The 22,514-nt window shown below is 41.2% G+C and overlaps 1 protein-coding gene and 1 long non-coding RNA gene across 2 annotated transcripts in view; one reads left to right on the forward strand and one right to left on the reverse strand.

Annotated features, from left to right (window-relative positions):
* LOC139766749 (uncharacterized) overlaps positions 1-7,556 on the reverse strand; it is a 69,753-nt gene extending 62,197 nt beyond the window's left edge. The window contains exon 1 of the long non-coding RNA XR_011716943.1: positions 7,381-7,556. This is a non-coding gene — a long non-coding RNA (uncharacterized lncRNA). The remainder of the gene's footprint in view (positions 1-7,380) is intronic.
* The window catches only part of LOC139766738 (uncharacterized), a 1,106,342-nt gene that overhangs the window by 1,054,467 nt on the left and 29,361 nt on the right, over positions 1-22,514 (forward strand).

The following is a 22,514-nucleotide window of genomic DNA, read 5'->3' on the forward strand; positions in this document are numbered from 1 at the left end:
TAACCACACAACCCTTCCTACCACCTGTTACTTGACTTAACTAATTACCACCAGCTAACTACACAACCTTCCTACCACCTATTACTTGACTTGAACAATTAGCATCTCACCGCAAAACCTTACCATTAGTAGTTGTGAGTACTTCACCACCTATTACGGCTAGGTGACGTACCGTTGTACCAGTTTACTGTAACTTGGTTGCAGCAAATGCCAGCGTATCATAACCTCGTCTCTGGCCGTGACTTGACTTTGGGAACTGTACCTTACTTGGCTACACCGTCGTCAACTGTAGCTTGGTTTCAACATGTACGAGGTGGTGACCAGACAAAAAAAGTTGCCAGGTGTGTGATTCATCTTCGGTAACTACTGTCAGATAACCCACTTACCTCACTGTCGGCAGCGACTAGGCTTTAAGAACCACCCACCACAGACTACACATCTTGTATGTCCACCTGTTCAACATACAGATGAGAAATCGCATGAAGTTCACAATATCCGTCAGATCACCACCACCTAACTTTCTTGAAGTCGCCGAATTACTGTATTAAACCATTCAGCATTCGTTATTATGCCGTACATCTCTCCAAATACTTCAGGCGCCATTCTGAAGGTTACGAAATATAACATTCTAACCCAATCGTGTTTAGGAATTACGCCAGAAGTAAAGATTAAGCACTGTTCTTCGACGCCACCCTCCGTGTAAGCTATCCTGGCCACCATAAACATGTGTTAAATATGTTTACATTTCGAAGACTCGTAATATCTCGCTGAGTTTTAGACTCTTGGTGTACTGTGTACTTGACATTACGGAGTGTTCACAATGGCTTCCACGTTACGGTTCTTGATATGAAAAGTTGTCATTTCCATAAAGCGTCTGTAGAATGAGCATAGGTGCAGGTCACATTGGAAGATTACTCATGCGTTTTGTCAGTCATGAGCGCAACCCGGAAACATCGTCCATGGTTAACGTGTGCATGCTCAACACATACTGTTTAATAGACATGCACATTTGAACCAGTATATCCAGTAATAAAACAAATGAACAATGTACAATAATGAACACATGCAATTCGCTAAACATGACCCCCCCCCCCCCCCCACACACACACACACTCAACACAAGTCTTTTATTCACACCAAGATACGTGCAATTAAACAAGGACTTTTGGAAACACGTTCGTTCAAGGAACGGACCGTAATTTCGGTAGAAGGTTATACGAACTTTTGTGGACGACACGCGTTATATACACGCTACAGTTTCACCACTCTGGTTCTGGAGGGTTTCCAGAGTTAAATCATGAATAACAGATTACACCATTAAAAACGAATCTCTTAAGGGAGAATGGGTCTGTCATCCAGTTAATGTAGCGTCCTCCTACAAAACTACCATCTTAAGTCAACACGATAGAAATAAGAAGGGCTGTTGAAGTCCAGGGAATATGAGGCAATATAATGACTTCCAAAGAAATATATGGTCATGTCTAACCAAGCTACCTTAACCTTAGAACGGGTTCCTAACACCTGTCTTTACAATTGATCATGCGCGATGCTTCTCGGCAAGACGATGTTACCATTTTTCCTAAAGGATTTAGAGAACCTGGAAATGAACAATTAAATTTTGGGAAAAAAAAAAGAAAAAAGAAGCAAGCTCAAGGTAATCCCGCTCTACTCATTTATCTTTTCCTAAAACCTTTTTTATTCTTTAAACTCGTAAGACATGAACGTTCGGTAATTTTACTAACTTCCGTTTTCTAAGGTAAAACGAGTGACTTAGTTTGGCGAACGTAAGATTATTATTTACCAGAAACGGGTCCTTGTCCTTCCCCAACTCCCACACACAAGATCATGTCTCATCCACCCCTGTGTCTCATGCCTTGAGGGTGGGCGACTGAGCAAATAGCTTAAGGGAGATGTCAAAGGGAGGTGGAGATTCAATAATGCACACTTGTCACTTATCCTGGTAAAGGATCAGTAACAAGGGAAAACGGACAGGAAACGAGATCATGAGAGACGACAAAAGCTTGTCTTAAACTTTTGGGAGATTTTGTAGCTAATGTTACGTACGTGACGAACTCGTCATCATCCCCGATAAGCAGAAACCACATTTGCTCACGCTAAATAGCCTCTTATTCTTAATTTAAACGACCGTGGTAAAGTAACGAGCGATTCACTAAATGCTCAAGGTCAGGGGGGCGAGGAGGCTTCGCTGTGCATATAAAAACACAAGACATGACAAGGCGTCTCACAGACTCGGTCCCCTGTGTACTGTGTCTCTCTCTGACATTTCGTAGTGCTCACGAAGACTTCCACAAGACGCCTCTTGGTACGAAAGGTGTCATGAGGCGTCGGAAGGAGGTGTATAGTTTGTCTCATTATGAGAGTACTCATCCCAGTTTCCTGCCATAATGTACAATGAAAGTAAAGTACGCAACGTATACACATTATACTTCCGCGCATATATATATATATATATATATATATATATATATATATATATATATATATATATATATATATTATATATATAACATAAACTCTACAATACATTATCAAACGAGAATATGGTAGACTCGCGCCATTAACAGCTACACTATCTCTAACATCAATTTTTTTACTGAAAACAAAAGCTTTATTTGTGCTCATAAAGATTCCTTGACTTTTTTTCTTTACACGATAGAATTCCAATGCAATTTCCAATGCCGTCTCACGGTGCTACAGCACGACAAAAGACCAGTCTAAATAAAGAAACAATTTTTTTCTTGCTTATGATTGGTTCACTTCCCTCAAGTCTTTCGCCACAGGTAGTGTTTCGAATATCACGTAATCAGAGTAGCAGCAGAGTGGCGGAACGTCTCGGTGATGCACGGTATCTAAGAGGATGAAACTCGAGATCTATAAAAATATAAGACTCTAGGTTTTTGACAGGGATGGAGGAGGCCAGTGTGAGGTCAAGTTTGTATGGTGGAGAACCGAAAGATGTGGATGGTTGTGGAAACTCTGGAGGAATGTGTAGTGGGGGATGCTAGTGGGAAAGACTAGGTGGGAAGCAGAGTCATCCCAGGGAGAAAAACTAGTGACACATTGAAAGCTCCGATGAACGGGGAAAATTTAAGCCCAGAGCGTGTTAGAAGCAGCTTGGAATAAGCTTATTAATTGAAACTTGGAGTGTATGTGATTCACGGAAGATCAAACATTAAGAGCAGAATAGTCAGAATGAGGAGGGTATATATATATATATATATATATATATATATATATATATATATATATATATATAGAATGAAGATAAGGAAAGTTTATGTGACGATAAGAAGTTATTACAAACCCGCATGGTTAACTATATTGTTGGGTCATGATGAAGGTACAGCAGATCAGAGGTTGGCCAAGTGTGTGTGTGTGTGTGTGTGTGTGTGTCTGGTAATTATTAACTTTCCTTACTCCACCTTATTTCTACATTAACCGATTTCCTACATGGAGAGGAAGTTTGTCCCGGTTATCAAGATTCCCTAAAATTTTCTGTCCAGATGTTCGGAAAAAAGTATCCAGTTTTCACTGGAAATCTTGCCAAAGTCCAGCGGGGGTCGTGTGTAGTACGGACAGGTCACACGCAAGCTTAGGGTTTGTTTAAGTCAAGTCCCTGATAAGGCGATACTAAAAACATCTACTTCATTTAAAGCGACTACGTTAACGTCTTATCTTTACCACATCCTAGTCATTTTTCTCTCTTTAACTTAGAAATTATTCAAATTTAACACTGGATCAAGGTTTCCTTTGTGCATACGAGCCTCCTCTAGTGTCACATGAGACAATGTCAAACGAACTATTCGCAGGAACAAAGACACTTATTATCCAGGCAGCTCTTAAAGCGTTTGATTTGCCTGCAGTCGTGGCTGGTCGCGAGCAATGTTAAGCATTCTGAGCGTCACTGAGGCTTGTGTGTAACGTATACGAAGCAAGAACAGTTGGAGGAGTTGCTTGCCCAGCATCTGTTGTGAATTACCTCCACAACAAGATGCAAGTCACGTATTTTCCTGTGGTTATTTATCAAGAAGGGGTCACGGGTGATGGGGTTTCCCCTCAATTAAGTTGGATTGTGTTTTTTAATCTCGTCTTTTTTTTCTTTTACTTCATATCCTTCCCAAATTTTGTCGGTCACTTGCAGCACTGTGGGGTAACTGTCTTGAAAGCACCTTATTGGTAGGTTACACTATGCCATCGGAATTCCTATGTGTCTTTTAATCGTTCTGTTGAAAAAAAAAAACATTTTGTAATATCCAAGCTCTTTACGAACTTCGGAATAAATCTTTGAAGAAGAAATCTCATTTATTGCAACAACTTTTTAGCAACATCATAAACAGACGGCTCCATAAATAAAGTTGTGCCAGGAGACTAATTATGGGATGTGATGGAATGAATTGGATATATGTGCTGTCATAAGGCTGAACCAGGGCATATGAAGCTGTAAAATCACACCATTGAACCAGAGGTTTTCAAATTTCTTCGGTTATGGTACCTTAAAGTCATATGTGGCACCTCTATCGAGTTTCATTCAATTCAGTTCAAGATAATTGTCCAAATGGAAAGAATTTTTCTTTCTTTGGTCACCTTAATCCTCCACGTTGTGGGAAAAACTTTATTCCTTTTGTACTCATCGTTCCACCTTCGTCTTCCCCACAACCATCGCCTTCATGTTTTCTCTTTCTTGATAACAAACTTATTCCGTAATAGTAATAACATGACTCGTGACCTCTCACTGTGAGAAGTCAACATATCTGACGCAACTCGAAGTCACGTATTGGACGGCGCGCAACTGTAAAAAAAAGAACCTGCTTTAAAGAAGATACTGTTATATTCCTCAGGCGTTATGTGTACAGGACTTTAAGTATTAGTCGGTGTATCACATTCTGTATGTACCAGTATATAGGTATTAGTGTATCACATTCTGTATATACCAATATATAGGTATTAGTTGGTGTATCATACATCGTGTGTATACGAGTATATAGGTATTAGTTGGTATATTAGATTCTGTGTATACCAGTATATAGATATTGTTGTATCACATTGTGTATATACCAGTATACAAGAATGAACTGTTAATCGCAAAAAAAAGATATATTTATACATATTTTATGACTCGTAAGACGGTCAGTGCAGGGCAAACGCGTTGACACTTATGTGGCACCCCTGAGCAATGCCTGTGCCACCCTGTTAGTAAAGCATTGTATGCTATCAGTGAGGCTTGGTTGTGGGTGATAGGCTCTGGCTTCACTACGTCAGACATGGCAGCTAGAGTGTAAATGTCTGCAAACAAGACCGTTGTGTGTTTGTACCTGTCGCCATCTGGCAAAGGCGTGAGAAGCAATTACGTGTATAATTTTCATCCTTGGCTGTTTCTGAATAACTTCAAAATATTATGTAAAAAAAATCGTAGGTTAATCGTAACTGTACTTATCCAGTGGGTGTGTTTTGCTATGGCAAAATGGACCCTACCTAGATTATTACGATGCTTAGATTTTTTCACGTGTATGTGTATACACGCATGTTTGATATCTTACATATAAAAACTAATGTATCGGTCTTGTAGTTAAAAAGACTTTGAGCCTAACTAGATCGCCAATAATAATGATCATTCGTGATTACGAGCAGGTCCTTCCAAGAGACGTATCCCAGTTTACATCTGCACTTTGTGGCATTAATTTTCCTGAGTGTTTACCGCTTCCATTTATGTATCGCGTACGAACCAACACCTTGATATAATTTTTTGAGAAACACGTATGTGTACGTAAAACACATAACATTAAAGGTGTACATTTCATTCAAATATCATAGGTGTACGTACATTCCGTTATAACATTATAGGTGTACGTACATTTCATTATAACATTATAGGTGTACGTACATTTCATTATAACATTATAGATGGACGTACGTTTCATTATAAGTGTACTTACACCACCTTATAACATTATAGGTGTACTTACATTCCGTTGTAACATTATAGGTATACGTACACCCCATTATAACATTATACGTGTACGTACACCCTATGATAACATTATAGGTGTACTACGCCCCATTATAACATATCACATATAACATATAACATATCACTATAGGTGTGCGCACACCCCATCATATCACTATAGGTGTACATACACCCTATTATAACATTATAGGTATGCAACACCCCATTATAACATTATATGTGTACGTACACCCCATTATAACATAGGTGTACGCACACCCCATCATAAGTGTACGCACACCCCATCATAAGTGTACGTACACCCCATCATAAGTGTACGTACACCCCATTATAACATAGGTGTACGCACACCCCATCATCAGTGTACGTACACCCCATTATAACATAGGTGTACTTACACCCCTTCATAACATAGGTGTACGTACACCCCATCATAAGTGTACGTACACCCCATTATAAGTGTACGTACACCCCATTATAAGATTATGATGTGGATGACTAGCTCGCCACTAGGGTGCGCCGACGTACATAAAAATTCTTGATTTTCTCACTTTTTTTTTTCCCCTGCCACTGCATCGTCTTCTCAGATCTTCAAATAGTTCTCACGATCTTATTCGCCAAGATCCACGCGTAACAGTCCACATTCAAAATGTACTTTGTATTTTTCTTTCCAAGAAGTATGCATTAATGTGTACATTTGCATACCTAATCATTTCACTCGTGAGACACTCGTCGTGGGTCCGAAACGCCTTGACAACACATGCGCACGAGCGCAACGACACGTGTTTCACAAATGCTTAAAACACGTTCAATCTCGCTGGTGAATTAACTTTCTAGTATTCCCTTATTTTTTTTTTCAAAGGATTAGTGTTAGTCTTTCACTGTGTGTTAGATGCTGAAAATATACCGCCATCCAATCAAAAAAATAAAATTATTTGCTCCAACTCTCTCGTATCAGCAGAGCATCTTGTTACCACTTCCTCGAGTGAACCACAGGCTTGTTTACAAGGCAAGTCCTGTCACGCCGAGGAGCACTTGATAATCTTACGTTCGTGGTCCGTCACACGTACATACGGACAGTAATAAAGTACGTATCCGGAAATACGTTAGAATATTTGTCCTTCGTATATACAAACCCCAACGCGTCATTGCCAGCTAAGCTTCCACTGTGGTCCTAAACTTCCTCTTTCTCCTTTCGACAAACACTTCCTGACTCTGGTGATTCGTACCTCCTGTCGCCTTCAGGTCTCCCACTGATGCAAGATCGCTCTCCCTTATTTATAAATTTGCTGTGTTTACTTACTACGTTTACACGTACATAGTCTCGTAATATATGTGGCATAATAATTATTATAACCTTTATAAACCCAGGTAGCACACAGTGGACTTACCTGTGTATGGAAGGGTTTTTATAACGCTGCGCGCAACTTAGTACGAAGCCAGTACGTTGTCGAATGTAAACTTCATTTGTTCCTGTGCTGGGATCTGTCACGAACCGATGACGGGGGAAGCTGTCGTACAGTCCAAGGTGGCTCAATTTTTTTTATTAGACTTATACGATACTTGCTTGAAAACTTGGGTATTGTATGGAATATTGCATCAGTTTTACGTGACTGTGACTAAAATTATAGCTCGAGCCCACCGCGGTGGTTTGGTCTGGGAGGATCGTACGTCAGGCAGTCGCATCATGAATTATAGAGTTGGTGCCGGCGGGGGTGGGGGGGGGATGAGGGGGGGGTCATGTGTAGGAGGCCCATCTTACACGGACCGGAACCCTGGCTGACTCAACCTCTATAAAGTGAATCTCGCTCATGGGAATCTTACCTCTCATTCAGTTACTTGTTCTTCCTCGAATGGCGACTCTTACTGATCTGATTCACACAGATCGTGGAAGATTACTGGTATCAATGTGTTTAATCAAACACATTTTTTTTTTTATTCTTATCTGGGTTATTTTGAAGTACTCTGTATCAGGGTCTGTTTAAATTAATTCTGACAATTTGTCTTTATATATGTACATTGACAAGCACTTTCAATTATTTACATATAATGTTTTACTCGTTTACTTCAAATATATTATTGGCTGTAGTTTTGATCGTATTGTATAGGGGAAAGAGATTACAATGTTTTGCACAGCCTTCTTAAAACCATATATAGATCAACGCAGCATTGTCTCCAACTTCCGTATGGAGTAAGAGAATGATACAGGCACACATAAAAGATATATTTTGACAAACCCGGACAGCCGTACAAAAAAAAGAAATAGATAAAAACGAGAGTGAAAAGAAAGAAAACGTGTCAGTGAGCTCAAAACCCTTGAATATTTCAAGGCTTTGGGAATTCATGTTTCGCCTCGCAAGTTCAGTTTTGTTTACGAACTTCCTGATTGGTATTGCCACTTTAGAATATTCATACTGCAAGACTTCTCATCCAGAATATAGATCATCCAGGATCTCTCTCTCTCTCTCTCTCTCTCTCTCTCCCTCTACAATGTAGATCACCCACGTCCTTCCAACTACGAAATGCATCCTTAAGGACGTAGCAAGATGAATATTTATATCATGCAGGTCTTACGAAATAAGGATACTGATCATGTGGGACATGACAACTAGAGTACTGCTCATCTGGGACCTGGCCTAAGGTACATTGAAACTAAAGCACTAATCATCTTGGACATCCCTGCCATATTACTTATAATCTTGGACGTCCCTGCCATATTACTTATAATCTTGGACGTCCCTGCCATATTACTTATAATCTAGGACGTGCCATCTAGATTACTTATCACTTAGGAGGTGCCAACTAAAGTACTGATCATTTGGGACCTGCAAGTGGAATATTGATCATCTAGGGTCTACCAATTAAAGTACTGATCATTTGTGACCTGCAAGTGGAATATTGACCATCTAGGGTCTGCCAATTAAAGTACTGATCATTTGTGACCTGCAAGTGGAATATTGATCATCGAAGACGTGTCAACCACGGAGTAAATTTCTATATCTTATCACTTACAAACTAATCACCCAAGACCTGCCACCTAGAAAATGATCATTAAAAAAGTTGCCGACTGTAATATTGATTTTCTAGGATCTGCCACCTACATTTTGATCATAAAATCCCAGACAGAATATTAATCACACAAGAATTGCTGTAGTAGTTAATTATGTATGAATTACTGTCTAGAAATGAATCATCCAGGATCTCCTAACCTGAAATAGATGATCTAAGACCCATCAAATTCAGTTTGATTATTCATGTCATCCGGAATATTGATCATCAATGATCTTTCAACTAGAATATTGATCATCCAGGACATGGATGAGTCAAGCGTTGAAAAGTTTGGGATAATCCCAACCAGAACCTGATAATTTAGTCCTTTTATGGGATGGAATGATCCAGGTTTCATCAGTTTTAACACTTGAGTCTACCGAACTTTTATACTAGAAAATTGCTCATCCACATCCAGTCATTTTGCATGGATATTACTCGGCTAAACAGTGAGGATACTGATCAGTCAACCGACACATTGATCAAACAGGAATTACTCACCAAAATATCGATCAATTGGTACATATGTATGGAAGACCGCGCAGGACATATTACTTAGAATATCGATCACTCAGGACTTATCACTTGAATATTGATCACCCAGGACATACTATTTCAATATTGATCACATGGAGTCAGCGGGAAGCAATAATGAATATTTGATCTTCGATTTGTCATTATGATTATCCAGTTCTTGTCATGTCAGAGCGTTTATTTACCATGACTTCAAAACTCCTTATCTCCCATGAGTTCGCCTTGCGAAAAAGGAACGTGATAACGTTAAATATACTTTACACGTTTTTTATGATACCTCGAAAGCTCTCGGCCAGAGAGAAAACGGGAACCAATGATGTGTTGTTTTTTTTCCACGTAACCAACCGGTTAGATTGGCATTTCATTACTTCACTTTTAAGGTTTGGTATATTTTTTTGTTTTGTTTTATAGTTATAGATTTATTGTGCATTACTAACTGTATACCATCTGCGTGGCGTAGCAGGATCACTTCGTCCGTCTGTATACGTTAAGTTTAGCTTTGGTCACACTTATTCAATTGTGACTCGCTGTCTGAATCACTGAATGCCATACGACCCTTTAAGTTTAGTTTAGATCTTGCGTACGTTACGGAAGGATGTGAATCTGGAACGTTAATCTGCAAACGTTTCATACAGAACCTTTCTAGGTTTGTTTATTTCACGTAGAAAAGTAATTGTTTCCTGTCTGTATGGAAGTACCTATGATTCTTTACAAGCGAATGTTCATCCTATGATAAAGCCATCCCATATCTAAAAAGTGAGTTGGTCATTAAGATGCTACAGAGGAAATACTCCACGAAACAGTTTCTTTTTACGAGATGGAATGTGCTCTAACGGGGTCGAGCTACGCTGCCGAGAACGTAAACAATTTTTGGGGGATGGAGGAAGGAGTGGGTGTGGCAAGTCAACTCCCTCATTACATATTCATAACTTGCTGGAACGCCTAGATAAATGGCTTCCCAGGCGCAGCCTACATCACCGTCTGTGCCAGATTTCGTCAAGATATCTGGAATTGCTTTTGACAAGAAATATCGTACAAGCACACGGCTCTCCTGTGCAGGAAGATCACCCAGAGACCGCCAGATTAAGCGAGACTGTCTCTACTGTGTACAGGAACTAGAAGACTTTATGATCCAAGAGCAGTAATCCCACCGGGGAAATTGGAATTTTAACTTTTCTTGATTAATGCCGGCACTACGTAATGCCTGCAACACGAAAATATTGATTTAGTTGAGCTATAGCAAGGGTCTGGGGGAGGTATAGCATGGGTCTGGGGGAGGTATAGCATGGGTCTGGGGGAGGTATAGCAGGGGTCTGGGGGAGGTATAGCAGGGGTCTGGTTGAGGTATAGCAGGGGTCTGGGAGAGGTATAGCAGGGGTCTGGGAGAGGTATAGCAGGGGTCTGGGAGAGGTATAGCAGGGGTCTGGGGGAGGTATAGCAGGGGTCTGGGAAAGGTATAGCAGGGGTCTGGGGGTGGTGTATAGCAGGGGTCTGGGGGTGGTGTATAGCAGGGGTCTGGGAGAGGTATAGCAGAGGTCTGGGAAAGGTATAGCAGGGGTCTGGGGGAGGTATAGCAGGGGTCTGGGGGAGGTATAGCAGGGGTCTGGGGGAGGTATAGCAGGGGTCTGGTTGAGGTATAGCAGGGGTCTGGGGGAGGTATAGCAGGGGTCTGGGAGAGGTATAGCAGGGGTCTGGGGGAGGTATAGCAGGGGTCTGGGAGAGATCGTGTATGTGGTAATACTCCCAGGGATAGTTAGGTCACGGAGGTCAATACTGCCAGTGTGTAGGGGGGGGGGGGGGACTGTTGACCTGGTGAGCCGGAAGGCTGGATCACGGGCATGGCAACGCTGTTACAGAGTCAGGAATTGTCAGGTGAGACTGTAACACAATATTGGCATCACTTGCAGGAAGCCTGAATTAGGGACCTGGTAACGCTGCACGAAACATGGGTTAGGGACCTGGTAATACTGTCGGAAAAGATGGGTAACAGGTCTGGCAACACTGTCAGGCAAGGTGCGTTATTGGTCTGGCAACACTGACAGGGGAAGAAGGGGTCATGGGTTTGGCTACGCTGGCAGGGACGATGAGTCATGGATCTGGCAACGCTGGCAGGGACGGCGAGTCACGGGTCTGGCAACGCTGGTAGGGACGGTGAGTCACGGGTCTGGCAACGCTGGCAGGGTCGGTGAGTCATGGGTGTGTTGACACTACCGTGGGTCATGACTCACAACAGACGGGGCAGTACTCAGGGAAGTTGAGCAACACGGGTGCGAGTGTGAGTCAGGCGCGTAATTACTGTCAGCAAGGACGAGTTGTGGATCTGGTAACACCGTCAGCGAAGGTGATGCATGGAGATGGTACCACTGTCAGCGAAAGTGATTCATTGACCTAGTCATATTCACAGAAGAAAGTGATCCATGATACTGGTAGCGTTCAGCGAAAGTGATTTACAGAGCTGGAAAACATTCAGCGAAGGTGATCCATGGAGCTAGTAACACTTAGCGAAGGTGATCACTGAAGTTGGTGATATTCTCAGCGAAGGTGATCACTGAAGCTGGTGATATTCTCAGCGAAGGTGATAACTGAAGCTGGTGTTATTCTCAGCGAAGATGATCCACACATCTACTTCGCTACTACGCCCGCCACTGTAGGAAGAGGGTATACACATGTCGAGGGTCGAGGGAACAAGGAGAAACGGTGAACAAAGGACGAGAGGAAAGGATTGAGTGGAAGATGCTTTTGAGTGCGTGTGGGTGGGAGGCGCGCATGGGATAGGGCCAGTGGGAATAATATTGGTATACGCGATATCAGTGGGCTGAGCGAGGACATGCGAAGCAGTCAGGGTAAACCACGGAAAGGTCTTAGGGTCTTAGCTGTGGATAAGGGGGGCTTGGGTGTGGGTGCATTAATACATGACGGGTAGAGAGTGGATGTGAACAAGTTGTGCCGCTTGTTCGTCTGTTCCCTGCGCGACGCTGCCTCATGAACAAACATGAGAACACACACACACACACACACACACACACATTCACATTCCACCTTGTCAGGTGCCAGTACTTAACAAAGTTATTTAAATCCCAACATCACAACGGAGTATGTTACTCTGTTGTGATGTTGAGATTCAAATAACTTTGTTAAGTTATATATATATATATATATATATATATATATATATATATATATATATATATATATATATATATATTTCATGCTATTCGCCATTTCCCGCGTTAGCAAGGTAGTGTTAAGAACATAGGACTAAGCCTTTGAGGGAAATCCTCACTTGGCCCTTCTCTGTTCCTTTTTTTTTTTTTTTTTTTGGAAAATTAAGAAAAAAAAACGAGAGGGCAGGATTTCTAGGCCCCCCCCCCCCCCCCATTAGTCGCCTTCTACGACACGCAGGGAATACGTGGGAAGTATTCTTTCTCCCCTATCTCCAGACATTTATATATATATATATATATATATATATATATATATATATATATATATATATATATATATATACGTTTATTTATATGTATCCTTCTTTTCCTACTTTCTCCTTTCATTCCAAGAAGTACGTCTGTGTGCCTCCTTGGGTAGATCGACCTGAAACTTTGGGGGGGGAGGTCATTTACCTCATACCAGTACACTCGGACAACTTCTGCTTTTATTCGAGTTGTGAAGGAGTAAAGGTTAATCACTACAATTTATTCAGCAGAACTTGTGGGGGAACTGACAGTGCAACTTCTGTGCATGTTCTTCAGGGGAAACATTTGCATTTTCTCACTGATATCTGTATCTTCTTCACCTTATATTTGGAGTGATTAAGTTTTCATGGCACATTAAGTACCTCTGCTTACAACCTGCGGCAAGCATTGCATTTGATTGATTAAGGATGAAAACATGTAAATATATAGATAATTATTTATTGGATTTAGTCAGCCTGAGGATATACAGTTAAGCTATTACAGGTGTTACACAACTGGGAGGCATGGATAGTAACTAGTTAACTAATCATAAAAGAGCTTAAGGTCAAGGTGGAGTGGATATTTCCACACTTTGGATAAGTTAGGGTGGCAGAAAAAGAGGAATGTTTAGAGTAAATACTATAGTTTATATATTACGCGTGTAGTTGAACACTGAATAATGACTAGTTACTGTAACTGTGTTTTGTGATATTACCGTATTACTATATACATTTCAACCACTGTTAGTATAAAGGAAGGGGAGGGGGAGGTGCTTTGCACTCATGATGGCCCGTCTCAACGTCGCGCGCGCGCGCGCGCACACACACACACACACACACACACACACACACACGGTGAATAGTTGTTTGAGAGATGTGAGGATAGAGCAACCACAAGACATAACATCATATTAAGCAAGAATATTAATAAGATGTAAAGGAGTACTTCTATAGTGCAAGCAAGGGTGGTGAAAGAGTGGAATACGATGACTGAGGACGTAGTGAATGTGAACAACATGCATACATTTAGAGAATGTTTATGATTGTGGAGAATGTTTCAAGAAGATGGGGCCCCATGAGTATAAAACTTGCCCTCTGCACAGTAGAGATAGAAATGGGGTCCCACGAGTGTGGAACTCCCTCCCTCTGCAGTAGAGATGGGGCTCCACGAGTGTAAAACTCCTTCCCTGTTCTGTACAGGTAGATGATTACATGTAGGTAATCATACTTGTGTATCCCAGTATACGTGCCCTACCCATCGAGGACTACATGCAGCGAGGACGTGCATGGTCATATAACTATCATAAACTCCTAATAACGTAACAGTTCTCGCACATGGACCCCAGTAACAGCGAACAAGATACCAAAGGTTTTCGTGCAATTCCTTGTACATTGTAGGCAGGTGTATGACCAAGGATGTATACGTCACTGGACGTTTATTATAGAACGTAAGTTTCTCTTTTCACAGAACTATTTGTACAACATTAAAGCCAATTTAAAAGAAAATAAAGGCCGCTGATCAAACCTTCTTACAGTTGCAAGTTATAGCAATAGTCTAGAGCATTATAAGTCATTTTGATTGGCCCCTCTTCACATCTCATAACAATCATGTCTTCAAGGATCGATTATCAGGTCTTGTAGTCAGTTCTAAATAGTCCATTCAAAGGTGCTTTATAGAAAATATGAATCATCCTGCAACGCAGGAGAGACTGCTTTCGTAAACAGATTGTGACAATCAAACGCCCACGTACACGAAAGGCTTTATTGTTTTGATAGTCTGTGTCCTCAGGGCACTGTGGTTACGTGTGGTGGAGCAAATCTTAATGAGGCAGCCCCTTGGCACAACAGGATCACAAAGTCATGGGTGGCGTAAGCCCACGTGTTCTGCCATTGCTCTGGGCTGACTGATTCCCGGAGCAGATGACTGTGAAATGTACGTGTCGAGTCCACGTTTGAAAATCCGTGTTCGTACATCATCATTATCATATGTTGTAAGCGTGTGGTCGTCCACCTATTCTTGTAAGCTATTTAAGTTTCTGTGTTTTCACACACACACACACACACACACACACATATATATATATATATATATATATATATATATATATATATATATATATATATATATATATATATATAATATATATATATATATATATAATTATCTTTTTTAATGTTTGGTTCTGATACGCTGTTATGTCTGTCTCTTAGTTAGTCTCGGTGTTTGTGAACGTAATGTAGTGTGTTTCTTCTCTGTTATCTATCTGCAAATGCTCGTAGATCCCAGAGCTTCAAATATCATACACATATCTTTATCATACCTGCATACAAGATAGTATGTTGAAATCGGTTTCTTGAATCCACATTGATGAGCCTGATGACTGAATGCGTCACCGTGACTGTGGTTTTGGTATGTTTTTGGTCACAGGTGTGTGTTCGTGTGTACGTGATACAGTGCGTGTGTATTATCTTTGTGTGCGCATGATTGGGTATGGCTTCAGTCATGTAGTTGCACTGTATTATGCCTGCATCCACAACTGTTAGGCAACATGCTTCACTTGGTAACAAAGTTTCAGATATTCTTGATTTCTTTTTTCTTTTTCATCGTTTCCTTTGTTTGTGCCTTGGGGCAGTTGGCTACCCCGGTCGGGCGTGTTCACTGTTCCACGCACTATGTATCCTGTACTGGCTGAAGGCTCTGAATGCGATCCTGTACTGGCTGAAGGCTCTGAATGCGATCCTGTACTGGCTGAAGGCTCTGAATGCGATCCTGTATTGGCTGGATGCTCTGAATGCGATCCTGTACTGGCTGGAGGCTCTGAATGCGATCCCAGAGAGAGAAGATGGCATTAAGCACATCCCGATCACTGTGCAAGGTATGCGTAGGAAAACGTGTGACAGGAAAAAACGACATATATATATATATATATATATATATATATATATATATATATATATATATATATATATATATATATATATATATATATATATATGTTTTTACTATTATACTTTGTCGCTGTCTCCCGCGTTTGCGAGGTAGCGCAAGGAAACAGACGAAAGAAATGGCCCAACCCCCCCCCCCCCCATACACATGTATATACATACGTCCACACACGCAAATATACATACCTACACAGCTTTCCATGGTTTACCCCAGACGCTTCACATGCCCTGCTTCAATCCACTGACAGCACGTCAACCCCGGTATACCACATCGCTCCAATTCACTCTATTCCTTGCCCTCCTTTCACCCTCCTGCATGTTCAGGCCCCGATCACACAAAATCTTTTTCACTCCATCTTTCCACCTCCAATTTGGTCTCCCTCTTCTCCTTGTTCCCTCCACCTCCGACACATATATCCTCTTGGTCAATCTTTCCTCACTCATCCTCTCCATGTGCCCAAACCACTTCAAAACACCCTCTTCTGCTCTCTCAACCACGCTCTTTTTATTTCCACACATCTCTCTTACCCTTACGTTACTCACTCGATCAAACCACCTCACACCACACATTGTCCTCAAACATCTCATTTCCAGCACATCCATCCTCCTGCGCACAACTCTATCCATAGCCCACGCCTCGCAACCATACAACATTGTTGGAACCACTATTCCTTCAAACATACCCATTTTTGCTTTCCGAGATAATGTTCTCGACTTCCACACATTCTTCAAGGCCCCCAGGATTTTCGCCCCCTCCCCCACCCTATGATCCACTTCCGCTTCCATGGTTCCATCCGCTGCCAGATCCACTCCCAGATATCTAAAACACTTCACTTCCTCCAGTTTTTCTCCATTCAAACTCACCTCCCAATTGACTTGACCCTCAACCCTACTGTACCTAATAACCTTGCTCTTATTCACATTTACTCTTAACTTTCTTCTTCCACACACTTTTCCAAACTCAGTCACCAGCTTCTGCAGTTTCTCACATGAATCAGCCACCAGCGCTGTATCATCAGCGAACAACAACTGACTCACTTCCCAAGCTCTCTCATCCCTAACAGACTTCATACTTGCCCCTCTTTCCAGGACTCTTGCATTTACCTCCCTAACAACCCCATCCATAAACAAATTAAACAACCATGGAGACATCACACACCCCTGCCGCAAACCTACATTCACTGAGAACCAATCACTTTCCTCTCTTCCTACACGTACACATGCCTTACATCCTCGATAAAAACTTTTCACTGCTTCTAACAACTTTCCTCCCACACCATATATTCTTAATACCTTCCACAGAGCATCTCTGTCAACTCTATCATATGCCTTCTCCAGATCCATAAATGCTACATACAAATCCATTTGCTTTTCTAAGTATTTCTCACATACATTCTTCAAAGCAAACACCTGATCCACACATCCTCTACCACTTCTGAAACCACACTGCTCTTCCCCAATCTGATGCTCTGTACATGCCTTCACCCTCTCAATCAATACCCTCCCATATAATTTACCAGGAATACTCAACAAACTTATACCTCTGTAATTTGAGCACTCACTCTTATCCCCTTTGCCTTTGTACAATGGCACTATGCACGCATTCCGCCAATCCTCAGGCACCTCACCATGAGTCATACATACATTAAATAACCTTACCAAATATATATATACCTATATATATATATATATATATATATATATATATATATATATATATATATATATATATATATATATATATATATATAGATAGATAGATAGATAACAGAAAGAATTCGTAGCTACTGCCAGAGGTTGGCTGCCCTTTTGAACAAAGGAGAGCACAGAACACACCCATCAAGTGATTCGCATCTTCTGGTTTCAGCTTTGATATAGTTTTGGCCAGATTGTGATAAGAAGAATGAGGATGATATTTCCACTCTCGCCGAAGTGAACAGCTATCATTTGTGTAAGACTGAAATATCTGGGAAAAATGTTGATTCGCTCGTACATAAGATGACTGTGAAAAAATGCATCATCTTAATACTGTCCTGATTCATGGTCGCAAAGTAATACTGGGTTTAACATCCGACTTAAACATACTACAGATAGAATCGCAAGAGGAGCTTAAGGGGATTACGTTTAACTGCGAGGATTTTATACCTAGGAAGTACGTGTTTGGCAAAGAACTGGTCTCGCAGGGTAGTGTCCTTCTGCTGCAGGAACACTGGCTACGTGCCCTTCAGTTGGAAGACCTTTGTCAAGTAAGCGCTCCATGAAGCCTTTCATGTTACTACTGAGGGAAATGCCTCATGACTTATCAAGAACAGAAGACTCGACAAAGACACGACTGTACTGTATGGATGATCAACAGATGGACATATTCCATACTGGATTCTCACCAGATGTCTGCTGTTTCCCGACACTGATAAGAAGCCACAGTACGTAGTAAATGTGTCTATATTCCATACTTTTGAAGCAATAGCAAGTGCTCAGAGGAGTTTATTGATGAACTAACTGAAAGTATGTATGCATGCCATCTTACACCAAGGTACTAACCTAATGGTTCCTGATAACTTCAAATACCTTTTTGCAAGATGAGTTTTTTGTGGTTTGCCTAAGATGTTCACTGGTACTACAGAGATGAGGAACCGAGCTTGAGGAGGGTGGCATACCATACTGAGTATAGTCATGTATTGAAGGATCGTAGACCCGAAGATCACCTCTTTCACTCAGGTGTTGAGGTTGATCTTGATGGATTGGTTCAGTTATAACACCAAAAACGATGGGGACAACCTGTCTCTCCGGCTGTGGTTACATTGTGAGCTCCACTCTCTCGTGCGGTGGATGCTGAGGATCATGCTCTATCTCATTTTTAATGAGGAAAAATTAGCGCACTTGGGTCAGTGAAATATTAGCTAGGTGAATTGCCTGATGATATCCATATAACAGTTAAGGCATTACACTGCAGTGACCATTTATGCAATGAACTTCGTCTTTTCGTAGTATGGGCTTTCTTATTAATGCTGGTGCATAATCTTAGAGAAAAACAATTATCAAGACAGGTATACTAGGTTAGGTTAGGGAACTGAAAGAAATGTACCTTTTGTGGGGGAAATGTGGGGGAAAAAACATATTTTGAGCAGGACGACCGTCCCATGTCGAACGCAGTATGAAGGCAATTAAGCGAATGAACTCAATTGACAGTTGTACTCCCTTAAAGGTCAAGTCGAGGGTTAACATCTTAATATTTTCCATTTGGATTTAGAGCTGAAAGAAAATGTCTTCATCTTTATATTATCTAGAGTCTTCCTTCACTCCAAGTTTGAGGAGGATTAAGACCTTGTAAGGCTGGATGCCGCATAGAAAGCTCATATGTCCATAGATTTTACTGTGGTGATGATCTGTTGTTAGCCCCCCCTGGTAAAGGGTCGGTCATGAAGACAGTAGACATTTATGAAACATACAGCATAGCGGACAATCTTACGATCGAGTCGATAACAGTAATTCGATCACGTTGAGAAGATCATTCGTGTACAGTACTTCCAGAAGTTGCTGGACCATAATCTGGCGACCATAAGCCTCCTGCTCAAATATCTGATCACTTGAAGGGATTAATTCAAGAACCTGTTACATTTAGAGCGACTTCTGTTGGGAGAGAATTCAATTATCATACCACTTGCTCTGAAGATTGATACAGTTTTCATAGCAAAATTTGTGGTAGGCTGTGGGTGTGGCGAGTGCGACCTCAGCGAACGTAATTCTAGCAAAGTAAACATTTGAGTGAGAAAGTTCTCTCTTGCTGTTGGCTCCCACACTCACAGTGACCTCATCCCTCATCTGATATCCACGCCCTCGCTCGAGGATTTGGCTCAAAGTTGAATGATCTCTCTGTGATATGCAGGTACATGATATCTTTATTCCATCCGTTTGAATGTAATCTTTTTATATCCGTACTGAAAATGAAACTTGCATCTTCATCATGCGTCACTTCCATTCGTCTGTGTAAAGTAGTTACAGTCGCGAATTTAAAGACAGTCTTGATCTGGATTTTAAGCCTAAACAAGGAATTATTATGGGAAAGACGTAACTAAAGTGAAGACAGAAGAGTAACCTGATGTTTCATGAGATTAAAAACATCCCTGTTACATTTGTATTCTAATAAATTATTCCAGAGCCAAAAACTCTTCGTTCCTTTAACTTAATCTGAGGCATGTACTGCTGTTACTTTCCAACCTGTACATGATGTTAGTTAAGCATTCAGGGAAAGTTGTGTATTTTTTTTTTTCTCGAGTATATTTTTTCTGGCGGTTTTGAAAGTTTAGTTTTCGAGATATGCTACCTTTCATTTTGATCTGTTCTGTGTATCGTAAACAGGATTATGTCTAAGTAGTTTATCCTCATTACTTCTGTTACTTTAGATGTGTTTTTCGCACGTTATTAACATCCTTCCAAAACATCCTTCTCTCCCTAAAGTTTTCTGATACTCGCTCACCCCAACTCTCATTTGCCCCCCATTTCAACCCGTACACCTTCATCTTGACCTGTTGCTGTTTCCACTTACACATTCCGGAATTATTTGCACTCCTTCCCTGGAAGGACCTCCCAAACGCTTATGTTATCTCTTTTACGAGTAACTTTGCCTCTTCATCCCACCATCCCACCTTTCTTTCTAATCTGTCCACCTCCCACCTTTCGCCTGCCACTTGTATCTCCCGCACATGCTAGCTCTGCTTCCCAGAATACCTCCCATTCCTCACTCACTCCCCTAGGCTCATTTACCCTTCCCTTTCTGCCCTCAGTCTCTCTTGGTATTTCTTCACGTAAGTGTCTTTTCCAAGCTCACCTACCACTCTCTTCTCACGGATGATATTTCTTCTTTTTTTTGAAAACCTCTACAAATCCTCACCCTCGCTTCCACAAGGTAGACCTCAAACATCCCACCAGCTGCCCCTCTCAGCACATTCACATTCATCAATGTGTAATTACACATCAATTAATGTGTAATACAGTAATGTCTCTGACCATATTTCCTACACACACACTTATACTTGTGCATAACGCTCTTTTCAAACCAGGAATTCCCAATCACCAGTGCATTTTCAGTGCACAAGTCCTCCTGCCACCATTTGCCTTTAACTGTACTGAATACCCCCTGCCACTCAATTATATCCGGAACTGCAGCATTACTCACCTTTGTATTTAAATCACCCGTCGCTGATAGCTGGCGTCTTCCATCAAAACTGCTGAATCAGATGCTCCTAAAACATTTGCCTCTCATGATCTTTCTTCTCATGGCCAGGTGCAGAAGCATCCACTTTCATTTTCACCCACATCCGTTTAGAACTCACTTCCGTACATTTTTTTTTTCACATACTCGTACAACAACTGCTTCAGCATTAGTGCTAGTCCTACCCTGACTCTTGTTCTCTCACCAACCGCTGACTTTAATGCTAAGACATTCCCAAACCATTCCTAGATATTTCCCATCCATATATATATATATATATGTTTACCAAATGGCGTCCTAGCTTCGTCTCTTCGATGTATATCAACTGACTGTTATATTTCTCTCCTGTGTCTCCCCTGATGATGTGATTATTACACGAAAGTGCACTTGCGAACTTTTCGTGTTTCATTTTCCCCGTGGACTCATAAGAATATATATATATATATATATATATATATATATATATATATATATATATATATATATATATATATATATATATATCCCTGGGGATAGGGGAGAAAGAATACTTCCCACGTATTCCCTGCGTGTCGTAGAAAGCGACTAAAAGGGAAGGGAGCGGGGGGCTGGAAATCCTCCCCTCTCGTGTTTTTTTTTTTTTTTTTTTTTCCAAAAGAAGGAACAGAGGAGAGGTCCAGGTGAGGATATTCCCTCAAAGGCCCAGTCCTCTGTTCTTAACGCTACCTCGCTATCGCGGGAAATAGCGAATAGTATGAAAAAAAAAAAAAAAAAAAAAAAAAAATATATATATATATATATATATATATATGTGTGTGTGTGTGTGTGTGTGTGTGTGTGTGTGTGGTAGACTCAAAAAGGCAATGTCAAAAGAGAGAACAAGTGATAACACGGAAGTATGCTACGGCGAGAGCCGTGTGTGGTGGAGGTTGTAGCGACACGGGAGAAAGCTATTCTACGGCGAGTGCGTGCTGTGTATGGTGACGACCGTAGCCACACTGAGTGTAGGTGGTGTGTGTGTGTGTGTGTGTGTGGTGGCAATCGTGGCCACGCAGAAAATAGCGATGGCGAGAGTATGCCATTTTTGGTGGAGATTGTCACGACACGGAAGAAAGCTACGGTGAGGACGTAGAGTTGTGTTTGTGGGGATTGTGGCGCGTGCACAAGGCCGATTGTAACGGCAGGCAGCACTCGGGCAAGGTGCCAGCCTCGCTGGGGAACACGAGGGAACTGGCTTATAAAACTGCATCTGTTATGATGTATTTTGACCTTATGTAATAGCGGGTGTCAAAGAATTGTGTGTGTTTGTTATATATATATATATATATATATATATATATATATATATATATATA

The sequence above is a fragment of the Panulirus ornatus genome, chromosome 4, assembly GCF_036320965.1.
Source record: "Panulirus ornatus isolate Po-2019 chromosome 4, ASM3632096v1, whole genome shotgun sequence".
Classification (NCBI taxonomy): domain Eukaryota; kingdom Metazoa; phylum Arthropoda; class Malacostraca; order Decapoda; family Palinuridae; genus Panulirus; species Panulirus ornatus.